Source organism: Lolium rigidum, chromosome 3 (assembly GCF_022539505.1).
Source record: "Lolium rigidum isolate FL_2022 chromosome 3, APGP_CSIRO_Lrig_0.1, whole genome shotgun sequence".
NCBI classification, from domain to species: domain Eukaryota; kingdom Viridiplantae; phylum Streptophyta; class Magnoliopsida; order Poales; family Poaceae; genus Lolium; species Lolium rigidum.
In genome coordinates, this window is record NC_061510.1 from 279,775,106 (window position 1) to 279,788,889 (window position 13,784).

A 13,784-nucleotide genomic window follows, 5' to 3' on the forward strand; every position below is an offset into this window, starting at 1 on the left:
ATATATTTGTTTTACAATATATACAACACTTTACAGGTTTTTTCACCAAGATAGATATCTACCGAAGGAACAGATTCAGCCGCGACCTAACATGTCATCTATATTTACTCTGTCCTCTTCGGCAGAGGCACCCAGAAAATCGGCGTAATGGCCGTCCACAAAAAAGTCGGCATCCATTCGAAGGAGGTCATCGATCATTTCCTTGGCCACTGGTGTAACTATCTCATCGATTTTATCGACACCCCTCTGCCGTCGCCTCAGTTTGGTGTGGACAGTCTCAACAACCTTGCTCATCTCCAGTTTTGAGTGGCAGATTTGCAGCATAATGAGGGCAAATCTGGCGCCAACTATCAGTTGAGCCTTAACAAAATCGTGGATTCGATGAGCATCCTTGAATTTGCTCATCAGCTCGGGAAGTGTTTTTGGCTGAACGCTTCGAGGGAACATAGCATTGTAAACCATCGCCAGTGTCTTGGTGCAAAAATCAAGATACTGGCGCACCTGGCCGGCGCGATCCTGGAAACGAGCATTCGTCGAGTTCGATCTGGGTTGGACCAAAAACTGGAATTGTTTTCCAGTGCAAGCTTCACAAGGAGATTTGTCCTTGTCTCAACTCGCTGATCTTCAGCAGCAGCATCCAAAAAGGAACCTGTCGAGGGACAAGAAAAATTGAGGAGCAGAAGTCGATGAAAAACTTGCACGACAAGACTAAAGTTCGAGAGGCACACCTGCCATATCCAAGCTCGCGTCAGTTAGCAATTCCAGCATATATTCTTCTCGGGACACAGCTTGGGCAGCTTCAGCAACAACATTATCTCTCAACGTTAAAGCTTCTTTAGCCTCTTGAAGGGCCACCTTTTATCGCTCCGATGATTTACGAAATCGCTCCATGATCATGAGGGATTGCTTCTTTATTGACTGAAGTTGCTGCCAAAGATCAATCAGCTCTTGCGACAGGTTTGCATTGGACGAATCCTCCGTAAAATCGTCGACGAACGCTTTCTTCGAGTAAGAAGAAGCAGGTAAAGCATCGGAAGGGCGAGAAGTTGCGGTATAGTTGTCAAACACCAACTGGAAAGAAAATCTCGGCATCAATCATCAAGCAAAATAGACTTCCATTGATTTTCAAGATATTTACATGGTCATTACAAAAGGTTGGATCTTAGTGAACCAATAATACGCTGTCGCAAGCTACAACTATGGCGACAGTGTCAAAAGAAAGAAAAAAGAAAGACAGGCAGGGTGATCTACTTGATCTCCGGTTTGGCAGAACTAGAGGAGGGCACTGGCTTGTACCCGAGGAAGGCGAGGATCTTCTTCGAGTTAGGTTTTGCAGCCCTGATCAGGGCCTGCCACTTATCCGTCTTCAGCTTCAGGGCTGCGCCCACCTTTGCCCAGTCGATGCTTTGCTGGATCTCGGGAACCAACGCTATGGTGCCCTCCACGCCTATCTTCAGGTTTTCTTGGCGAAGAGCAAGTCCAAGATCTTCTTTCGGGACGAAGCTTTTGGCAAGGGCGGCGAAGGTGCCGGGTTGCTGTCTTCGGGAAGAAATAGGGGAACAAGCGTGAAAACGCAGCCTGAGCATCAAAGATACTGCAGCGCATTTCGTCCCCATGAACTTTGAGAAGAGAAAGAGCGTCAAGGAGACGATCATCTTCAGGAGAACTGCTCAACTTGGAGGTGCCAGAGCCTTCCGCGTCACCCCTTTTCTGTTTGTTCCTTGGAGAAACAGCGGAAGGGATAGACTAGGTTGACTCCAATGTCTCAGATTCAGCTTCTTTTTCAGAGGAAGCCGCGGATTTGCGAGAAACCGCGACTTCGCTCTCAGGACGAGAAGGGACCTGGGCGTCGTCGGTAACGATTGCTCGTTCTTCGACATCTCCACCTTCGGGAAGGGGAGGAAGAGATGATGCAGCTTGATGGTTCTGTACAAGATAAAAATATACTGACAAGAAATTATGTCAACGAACAGCAAAATAGCAGTCGAAGAAGTGAACAACAAACAAGCAGTCGACAAAGATAGATTACCTGGGGGAGAGCGTTGGTGCCGCTATACGGCACCACGCAGCAAGATGTCAGGATGGCGTCTCTCTTGCTCAGCGATGAGATCTTTCAGACAAGTTTCTCTAAGTCCTTGACCGATAGATCCTTCGACGCGCGATCCACGTCTTTGTCGCCAGCATACATCCAGAGAGGGTTTTTGCGAGCCTGCAGAGGATGCACCCTAATCCTAAGGAAATACGCTGTTATCTGGATACCCGACAGCTCTTTTCCGCGGGTATTCTGGAGCTCATGGATACGGGTCATCAGCGCTTTTGTGGCTGTTTTTTTTCTTCTTCAGTCGCCTCTGCGTCCCAGGATCGGCGGCGGAGAATTTTTGCGCTGCCGTCAAAAGGGGGAATGTTGTGTTCCAGCGAGTCGGCGCATTCCTCGCGGACGTACAACCATCTTTTGCGCCACCCTTGGACCGAGTCAGGGAATTTGACTTCAAAATACTCGACATCAGGGCGGACGCAAATAACAACACCGCCTATGTTGTAGGCAATGTTGTGGGAACCATTACGACGGATGTAGAAGATGCGCTTCCACAGAGCCCAATTGGGATGGACTCCAAGGAAGCACTCGCAAAGGGTAATGAAAATAGAAACATGGAGGATGGAGTTGGGAGTAAGGTGATGAAGCTGCAACCCATACACGAACAACAATCCACGAAGGAGATCATGGATGGGAGCAGAGAGGCCACGGATGAGGTGGTCAACGAAGCTAACCCGATATTCGATAGGAGGCGACGGGTAGCTCTCTTCGTTGGGGAAGCGCAGCGCATCCTTCTTCTTCGTCAGGCCGAGCTTCTTCATCAGTTTCACATCTTGTCCTGAGATCTTGGATCTCTCCTACTCTGAGGTTCCCAGATCTTGCGCCGCCATAGTTGCTTCGGGAGTGCTGTGCCTCGTGAGTCTTGGCCGCAATGTCATCAACAATGGTGTGATACGCGTGATGCACACATCCGTTGGGAACCCCAAGAGGAAGGTGTGATGCGCACATCAGCAAGTTTTCCCTCAGAAAGAAACCAAGGTTATCGAACCAGTAGGAGCCAAGAAGCTCGTGAAGGTTGTTGGTGGAGGAGTGTAGTGCAGCGCAATACCAGTGAAACCGGCGCCAACGTGGAACCTGCACAACACAATCAAGATACTTTGCCCCAACGTAATAGTGAGGTTGTCAATCTCATCGGCGTGCTGAAAACAAAGGATTAAACGTATCGAGTGGAAGATGATGTTTGTTTGCAAAGAATAGTAAAGAACAATGATTGCAGTAGATTGTATTCAGATGTAAAAGAATGGACCGGGGTCCACGGTTCACTAGTGGTGTCTCTCCAATAAGATAACTAACATGCTGGGTGAACAAATTACAGGTGGGCAATTGACAAATAAAGATTCAATACATATCAATGATGATTACTATGAGATTTAATCAGGGCATTACGACAAAGTACATAGACCGCTATCCCGCATGCATCTATGCCTAAATAATCCACCTTCGAAGTTAGCATCCGCACCCCTCCGGTATTAAGTTGTAAACAACAGACAATTGCATTAAGTATGGTGCGTAATGTAATCAACACAAATATCCTTACACAAAGCATCGATGTTTTATCCCTAGTAGCATCAGCACATCCACAACCTTAGAACTTTCCGTCACTCGTCCTGCATTCAATGGAGGCATGAACCCACTATCGAGCATAAATACCCCCTCTTGGAGTTACAAGTATCAACTTGGCCGAGCCTCTACTAGCAACGGAGAGCATGCAAGAACATAAACAACACATATATGATAGATTGATAATCAACTTGACATAATATTTTAGATTCATCGGATCCCACCAAACAGAACATGTAGCATTACAAATAGATGATCTTGATCATGTTAGGCAGCTCACAAGATCTAAACAATGATAGCACAAGCGGAGAAGACAACCATCTAGCTACTGCTATGGACCCAAAGTCCAAGGATGAACTACTCACGCATCAATCCGGAGGCGGGCATGATGATGTAGAGCCCTCCGGTGATGATTCCCCTCTCCGGCAGGGGTGCCGGAGGCGATCTCCTGAATCCCCCGAGATGGGATTGGCGGCGGCGGCGTCTCTGGAAGGTTTTCCGTATCGTGGCTCTCGGTACAGGGGTTTTCGCGACGAATGCTTTAAGTAGGCGGAAGGGTAGGTCAGGAGGCGGCGCGAGGGGCCCACACCATAGGGCGGCGCGGGCCCCACCCAGGCCGCGCGGCCCTATGGTGGCGGCGCCTTGTCGCCCCACTTCGTTATCCCTTCGGTCTTCCGGAAGCTTCGTGGAAAAATAAGACCCTGGGCGTTGATTTCGTCCAATTCCGAGAATATTTCCTTTGTAGGATTTCTGAAACCAAAAACAGCGAGAACAACGCAAGTGGCGCTTCGGCATCTTGTTAATAGGTTAGTGCCGGAAAATGCATAATAATGATGTAAAGTATGTATAAAACATGCAAGTATTGTCATAAAAGTAGCATGGAACATAAGAAATTATAGATACGTTTGAGACGTATCAAGCATCCCCAAGCTTAGATCCTACTCGCCCTTGAGTAGGTAAACGATAACAACAAATAATTTCTGAAGTGACATGCTACCAACATAACCTTGATCAACATTATTGTAAATCATATGAGATGGATGGAGTGATCTGAAGCAAAAGATTGCTAACAAAAGATAATGACTAAACAAATGAATCATATAGCAAAACTTTTCATGAATAGTACTTTCAAGACAAGTATCAACAAGACTTGCATAAGAGCTAACTCATAAAGCAATAGATTCAAAGTAGAATGCATTGAAGCAACACAAAGGATGATTAAGTTTCAGCAATTGCTTTCAACTTGTAACATGTATATCTCATGGATATTTGTCAACATAGAGTAATATAACAAGTGCAATAAGTAAACATGTAAGAATCAATGCACACAGTTAACACAAGTGTTTGCTTCTAAGATAGAAAAAAGTAGGTAAACTGACTCAACATAAAGTAAAAGAATGGCCCTTCGCAGAGGGAAGCATGGATTACTATTTTTGTGCTAGAGCTTTTATTTTGAAAACATAGAAACAATTTTGTCAACGGTAGTAATAATTCATATGTGCTATGCATAATACTTCCTACAAGTTGCAAGCCTCATTCATAGAATACCAATAGTGCTCGCACCTTGTCCTAATTAGCTTGGATTAACACGGATTATCATTGCATGACATATGTTTCAACCAAGTGTCACAAAGGGGTACCTCTATGCCGCCTATACAAAGGTCCTAGGAGATCAATTGCATTTGATTTCTCGTTTTTAATAGATCTCAACTTAGGACATCCATACCGGGACAACATAGACAACGGATAATGGACTCCTCTTTTAATGCATAAGCATTCAACAACGGATAATATTCTCATAAGAGAGTGAGGTTGTATGTCCAAACCGAAAACTTCCACCATGATACATGGCTTTGGTTAGCGGCCCAATGTTCTTCTCTAACAATATGCATACTCAAACCATTTGATCATGAAAATCGCCCTTACTTCGTACAAGACGAACATGCATAGCATCTCACATGATATCCAACAAAGGTAAAAAGTTGATGGCGTCCCTGAAACATGGTTACCGCTCAACAAGCAACTTATAAGAACTAAGACACATAACTACATATTCATCACCACAATAGTTTTTAAGCTATTTGTCCCATGAGCTATATATTGCAGATATAAAGGAATCGAATTTCAAAGGTAGCACTCAAGTAATTTACTTTGGAATGGCAGAAAAATACCACATAGTAGGTAGATATGGTGGACACAAATGGCATGGGTTTTGGCTCAAGGTGTTTGGATGCACGAGAAGCATTTCCTCTCAGTACAAGGCTTTGGGCTAGCAAGGTTGTTTGAAGCAAACACAAGTATGAACAGGTACAACAAAACTTACAAAAGAACATATTGCAAGCATTATAAGACTCTACACTCGTCTTCCTTGTTGTTCAAACACTTTACCGTAAAATATCTAGACTTAGAGAGACCAATCATGCAAACCAAATTTTAACAAGCTCTACGGTAGTTCTCCACTAATAGATTAAACTACATGATGCAAGATCTTAAACATGATCTATGAGAGCTCAAAATAATTTCCAAGCTTCAAGTTATTCCAAACCATATGAAGCATTTTCTGATTCCAACCAAATAGCAATGAACGAAGCAATTTTCAGCCTTCGCCATGAACATTAAAGCACAATTAAGAACACAAGTGTTCCATATGAAAAAGCGGAGCGTAATATCTCCAATATAAGGATGGTGGGATCCAACTTTATTCAAACCAAAACAAAAATAAAAGCAAACAGACGCTCCAAGTAAAGAACATAAGATGTGATGGAACAAAAATATAGTTTCACTAGAAGTGACCTGATAAGTTGTCGACGAAGAAGGGGATGACCAAGGCATCCCCAAGCTTAGATGCTTGAGTCTTCTTAAAATATGCAGGGATGAACCACCGGGGCATCCCCAAGCTTAGACCTTTCACTCTTCTTGATCATATTGTATCATCCTCTTCTCTTGACCCTTGAAAACTTCCTCCACACCAAACTTAAAGCAAACTCATTAGAGGGTTAGTGCATAATAAAAAAATTCACATATTCAGAGGTGACATAATCATTCTTAACACTTCTGGACATTGCACAAAGCTACTGAAAGTTAATGGAACAAAGAAACCCATTCAACATAGCAAAAGCGGCAATGCGAAATAAAAGGCAGAATCTATCAAAACAGAACAGTCCGTAAAGACGAATTTTACAGAGGCACTTAACTTGCTCAAACGGAAAAACTCAAAACTAATGAAAGTTGCGTACATATCTGAGGATCACGCACGTAAATTGGAAGATTTTTTTGATTTTTTTACAGAGAGTTCTACGCAAATTCGTGACAGACAGTAATTATGTTTCTGCGCAGCAATCCAAATCTAGCATCAACTTTACCATAGAGACTTTACTTGGCACAAAAAACATGATAATGAGAGGTTGCTACAGTAGTAACAACTTCCAAGACTCAACAATACAGTAGTAAAATAAAACATGGGTTATCTCCCAAGAAGTGCTTTTTTTAACGCCTTTCAGCTAGACGCAGAAAGTGCAAATCAAGTATTATCTAGAGAAGAAGCATCAACATTACCTCGGGAGTTGGGAGTTTTCTCAACTATGCATTGTATCTTATTTATGTATGAAACTCCTTTTTCAATACCTTTAGGCTTACTATCCTCCTCAAATAAATTTTCAGGGACAATCCAATCAAAATTCTTTTCTAATGCCTCGTGCATTCCTATGAGTTTATGAGGTATTGGTATTTTAATCTCCCCCTCACAATTGACTTTATTGGTGTATCTTAGCCTATCTTTTTCCCTTCTCTCAAGGATATTTGCAAAATTGGTACACGAGCCTAGCATCTTATATCGAATAAAGACTTTCCTAGCTTCTCTAGCTACATCACCAAATTCTCTAAGAAGAGTTTCTAGAACAAAATCTTTCTTTTCTCCTTCTTCCATATCACCGAGTGTAAGAAACATATGTTGCATTATTGGATTAAGATTAACAAATCTAGCTTCCAACATGTGCACTAAAGAGGCAGATAGCAATTTCATAATCAGGAGCAAGTTCTACCAAGGATCTATCTTCAAAATCTTTAGTCTTACTAACATGAGTGAAAAATTCTTCTATATTATCTTTTCCAATGATAGACCCACTACCTACCGATATATCTTTCAAAGTAAACTTAGGATGAAGCATGATGAAATAAACAAAAGGTAAATAAAGTAAATGCAAGTAACTAATTTTTTTTGTATTTTGACATAGAGCAAGTAAACAAGACATAAAGTAAAGCAACTAATTTTTTTGTGTTTTTGATATAAAGCAAACAAGACAGTAAATAAAGTAAAGTAAAGCAAGACAAAAACAAAGTAAAGAGATTGGATGTGGAGACTTCCCTTGCAGCGTGTCTTGATCTCCCCAGCAACGGCGCCAGAAAACAGTCTTGATACGCGTGATGCACACGTCCGTTGGGAACCCCAAGAGGAAGGTGTGATGCGCACAGCAGCAAGTTTTCCCTCAGAAAGAAACCAAGGTTATCGAACCAGTAGGAGCCAAGAATCACGTGAAGGTTGTTGGTGGAGGAGTGTAGTGCGGCTCAACACCAGTGAAACCGGCGCCAACGTGGAACCTGCACAACACAATCAAGATACTTTGCCCCAACGTAACAGTGAGGTTGTCAATCTCACCGGCTTGCTGAAAACAAAGGATTAAACGTATCGAGTGGAAGATGATGTTTTTTTGCAAAGTAGGCGGAAGGGTAGGTCAGGAGGTGGCTCGAGGGGCCCACACCATAGGGCGGCGCGGGCTCCACCCAGGCCGCGCGGCCCTATGGTGGCGGCGCCTCGTCGCCCCACTTCGTTATCCCTTCGGTCTTCCGGAAGCTTCGTGGAAAAATAAGACCCTGGACGTTGATTTCGTCCAATTCCGAGAATATTTCCTTTGTAGGATTTCTCGAAACCAAAAACAGCAGTAAAACAAAGAATCGGCGCTTCGGCATCTTGTTAATAGGTTAGTGCTGGAAAATGCATAATAATGATGTAAAGTATGTATAAAACATGCAAGTATTGTCATAAAAGTAGCATGGAACATAAGAAATTATAGATACGTTTGAGACGTATCATGGTGCTGGGGAAGTAGGGCAGTGCGTGAGCGTTGGAGTTTTGTGGTTGCAATGGAGATCGTGGCAAAGGAGATATGAGCAACGGTGCGGCGAAGGGGATTGATGAGGAAGAAGATGACTATTTGTAGCAGCTTCAGCCAAAACGTCGCACCGTTGGATGATGTGCGAATGGACTTGATGCTTGACACGTAGCTTAAGGGGTAAAACAGTATTTTCACTATGATGGAACTGGACAGGCGCTACAGCGCGCGTGCCAGAAAAAGCGGAGGACGTGTGTCCCCCACTTGCGTAACGTGTCAAAGTGGCGCATATTTTGGGCCCGCAGGTCAGTGAAAGGACAGAACTCGCGTCTTCCCGATACAGTGGTCGTGGCTATCGTCAGCACGGATGTCACCTTACCAATGGAAAATTATCGGCTGCGGTGTTATGAAGATTGGCGACAGTGAAGAAATACTGATAATCTCGAGAGCGTTTGACCAAATACAAGTTTTTGTTCAAATGCTCGGGGGCTGCTTCATAAAGAAGTTTTGGGAAGTTTTATGGAGATGATTCAGAAGGGATGTTTCAAAAAATTGCGACAGAGACAAATTGGAGCCTACAGCCATGTATAAATACTCGACTGTAGCCTCGGGGGCTACTCCCATCGGGAGCGCTGTTCGCGCACCCGATAAATATGAAGAGGATCATGAACAATGACAATATAGCGGCAAAGATGCTAAAAAGGTGAGCCTACAACCAAGTACAAGCACTTGGCTGTAGCCTCGGGGGCTACTCCCATCGGGAACGCTGTTCGCGTGCCCGATGAAATTTAATAAGTCCTGGTGAGCATATTTCGAGTTATCAAAATAAATCTTCATATACTCCCATCGGGAGGATAAATTAAAAACAATATAAGTCATCCGTTGACTAGAATAAATGTGCTATTCCAGCAGCCGAAAAAGGCACTCGACAATATATTCTCAGAGCGTCTCAGTCGCGAATTAATCTCTGAATGCCGCAAAACTCTGTGAATGTAAGTCCCCGGGATCCGTCCAGTGCGGCGTGGCACCGCCTCTGATGGCGCCTTGCTACTTTTTCCGTATCAACAGATACGAAGAAAAATCCTAACGGACGTGTTAGGTACTCGATAAAACATGACTGGAATTCGGCATCTGGTAAGACCTTAAGCGACACATGTCGAATTACGCCAGTATCCGAGATCATGTCCAGGGACGTGATTTTGAAGTAGGTTTTTACGGATTGACACAAGAGCAGTTAACTGGTACCTGATCCGTCAGATGAACCAGCCCCAATTACCGTTATCCCTGTACAATATATAATTACTTTATAAAGGTTAGAGAGTGGATTTGGTGTTCAGGGTGGTACGTGCGCATGCCTCTATCATCGTCGGATCTTCTTCACCACCGTTGGATTCTTCTGCTGTCTCACGGTGACTACACGGCGACTACACAGTTCCAAAGCAAGGTCATGCATGGATGGGACCCATTTAATGGAGAGAATAAAGAAAGTCAGATACTTTGCTACCGTGTTATCATCGTTGCAGTCCTGGGCGAGGAATTGTTTTATTTCTCTAATTTAAGAGCTAATTAGTATAAACTCCAATTTACAAACCGAGACAAAAATAAATCTACAACGCTAATTAATTAAACACCAAATACTCCAACAAAAATCAACAAGTAAGCTCTAATTGGTATTGCACATAATCATTGAAGACCAAATCGAGTTTGTTCTTCAAGACAAAGCATCACAAACAAGAAAAGACACCACGAGCTGATACAGGCCAATATACACACATCCCTGCACGTTAGGCTTTAGCTGCCCGTGAGATCTTCCCGAGCGAAAATTTTCTTCCTCGGACCTCAGTTTTGCAGATCCGAAAAAATAAGAAAAGACAAAGTGAATCAAAAAAAAGTCACCGATCTCTCTGTTTACAACTCAAAGGAATATGGAACAACCGGGGGTTAATCAAAGGAAGAAATTTACCAGCGTAAGAGCAAACACAATACTAAGAGCTAATTCTCTGAATCAAACACTACTACAGCCATTCAATAATAAAAGAAGGCTCTATGAATGAAGAAAGACTGAGATGCCGAGACGGTCGATCTGTGCCTCCCATGGTCGCTCCATACTCCAGAGAACGAGTAGCACTAGAGCGGGACCAGAGAGAGGGCGGCTCGCATGTGAGTCTAATCAAGAACGAGAAGCCAGATTGGAGGCCTGCGGCCCGGAGTCACCTGGAACGGGGCCACTGCCTCTGGCCTCGCCTAGACTGCCAAGAACAAGTCTGGTACCAACGCCTCCGGCCTCGGCTCGCCCCGGCTCCGCGCTCGACGTTGAGGATGAGTACCGTTCCCCACCAGCCCACCGTCTCATCGGAGGGCGGCGCTGAGGATCTCTAGGTAGGGGAGGCCACCATGGTCGGAATTACGGAGCAGCTGCGGAGGAGCTCGAGGTAGGGGAGGGGGTCTGCTGCTGCTTGGGCCGCCCTGCCGTCACCGTGGCCGCCGACGAGTGGTGCAGCTCCATCCGGACGAGGGCCTCTGCTTGCTCCGGTCGGCGGCGGCGAGTGCAAGCACCGGGCGGAGTTCTCGACGCCGGACCCGCAACCGCTACTCTGAGGTTTTGTGGAGGCGCGGGGGCAGGGGCGGCCGGTGGGAAGGAGGCGGCGGCGTGGGAAAGGACTTGGGGGAGAAAGGGGATCCGCCTGGGAAAGAAGAGGATGCCTGGGAAAGCACTGCATCTTGTAGGAAGAGGAGCAACTTTATTTTAGGACCACACACCCGTTCCCACCTCGATTCACAAGCTAACGGTGTAACAAATGGCGTTAGACACGTGTCGGGTAGAAAGCGCGTGCTCACGTACCCATGTGAACACCAGCGTTCACACACCGTTCCCACCTCGATTCACAAGCTAACGGTGTAACAAATGGCGTTAGACACGTGTCGGGTAGAAAGCGAGTGCTCACGTACCCATGTGAACACCAGCGTTCATCTGGATGATGAATTACTCCTTCGGTGATGGTGGTGATGGATTCCTCTCGACAAGCTTCTTAACCAACTCCTTTAAATCTTCAATCTCATAGGTGAGGTTGCGAATCAGTTCCGAGTTGTGCTCAACGCGGCTCATAATCATGTCAGGTGGTGAATTCAAACTCCTAGAGTTGTTTCCCCATCCTTCAGCTTCAGATTTCATCTCTCCTCGCAATGTCGAACGATCTATATCCCAATTACTTGGCAACACTACCTTGGGGGTCCTTTCAGTTTGACGATCGTAGATTAGATTGCGGTAAGGGTTTTAATTGCTCGGAGAAGATGTCCTTGGAGCCAAGTAATGACGTGGAACCGCTCCTCCGGTAGCGATTCGTGCACTCCTCTTGATGTTGGATGGATTTGATATCACGCCAATACTTGCAACGGTGGCACGCTCGTCGTGCTCGCGGAGCTTCCTCCACTTCTTCCTCATCCTCTCTTGCGTCTTCTTCCTTCAGCTTCCGGGTCTTGAATATCTTCCTTCAAAGGTCCCTTGTCCTTGTTGTTGGAGACCATGGTGCTTCTAGATCAAAACAAATCTGACGAGAAAACAGCTCGAAACAAAACACGACGAGAAAACGATATTACGGACCTCCGAGGGTCCGGGGATTATATAGCAAATATTTTTACGACAAAAGGAAGGTTCCAGGCCGAAAACGAGTGGAAACGGGACGTCGAGGGGCTGTCACCATAGGTCGGCGCGGCCAGGGTGGGGCCCGCGCCGGCCTGTGGTGACGGGCCCTCGCGCGTCTGATACGTCTCCAACGTATCGATAATTTCTTATGTTCCATGCTACTTTATTGATGATACCTACATGTTTTATGCACATTATATGTCATATTTATGCATTTTCTGGAACTAACCTATTAACAAGATGCCGAAGAGCCGATTGCTCGTTTTCACGCTGTTTTTGGTTTCAGAAATCCTAGTAAAGAAATATTCTCGGAATTGGACGAAACTTTCGCCCAGTGGTCCTATTTTTGCACGAAGGAATTTAATACAACGAAAGTACTTTGCCCCAACGAAACAAAGGAGGTTGTCAATCTCACCGCCGTCGTAACAAAGGATTAACCTCTATCGTGGAAGATGATTGTTTGCGTGAAGAGAATGAAGATTGGCAGAGATTGTATTTCACATGGAGAATTGGACCGGGATCCACGCTCACTAGAGGTTCCTCCGACAAGACAAATATGTTGTGTGAACAAATTACGTCACAATTGACAAATAAAGAGGGCATGACCATGCACATACATATCACATGAGTATAGTGACATTTTAATTGGGCATTACGACAAAGACAGATCGCCATCCAAAGATGCATTCATGCCTAAAAGTCCATCTTCGTTATCATCCGAACCCTCCGCATTGTTGCCACGTCGTACAATTGCATTAAGTATTGCGTACAATGTAATCAAGAATTACATCTCTGAACATAGCACCAATGTTTTATCCCTAGTGGGCAACAAGACATCCACAACCTTAGAACTTTCTCACACGTCGTCCCTGCATATCAACGGAGGCATGAACCCACTATCGTGAGCATAAATACTTCTCTGGGAGTTGCTGAAGCATCTACTTGGCCGCAGCATCTACTAGTAACGCAGAGCATGCAAGATCATAAACAACACATAGACACAACTTTGATAATCAACACTTTGACAAGTATTCCTCACTCAACCGGATCCCAAACAAACGGCAACATAGTAGGATTGCCGTATAGATGATCTTGATCATGTTAGCAGTCACAAGATCCGACAATGAAGCACAATGGGGAGAAGACAACCATCTAGCTACCGCTCATGGACCCATAGTCCAGTAGGTAGACTACCACGACATCACTCCGGAGGCGACCATGGCGACGAGAGAGTCCTCCGGGAGATGAATCCCCTCTCACGCGGTGCCGAGGCGGATCACCGTGATCCCCCGAGATGGATTGCGGCGCGCGGCGTCGTCTCCGGCAGGTTTTCCGCATCGGGGCTCTCCAGCATCGGGGGTTTCGCGACGAGGCTTTA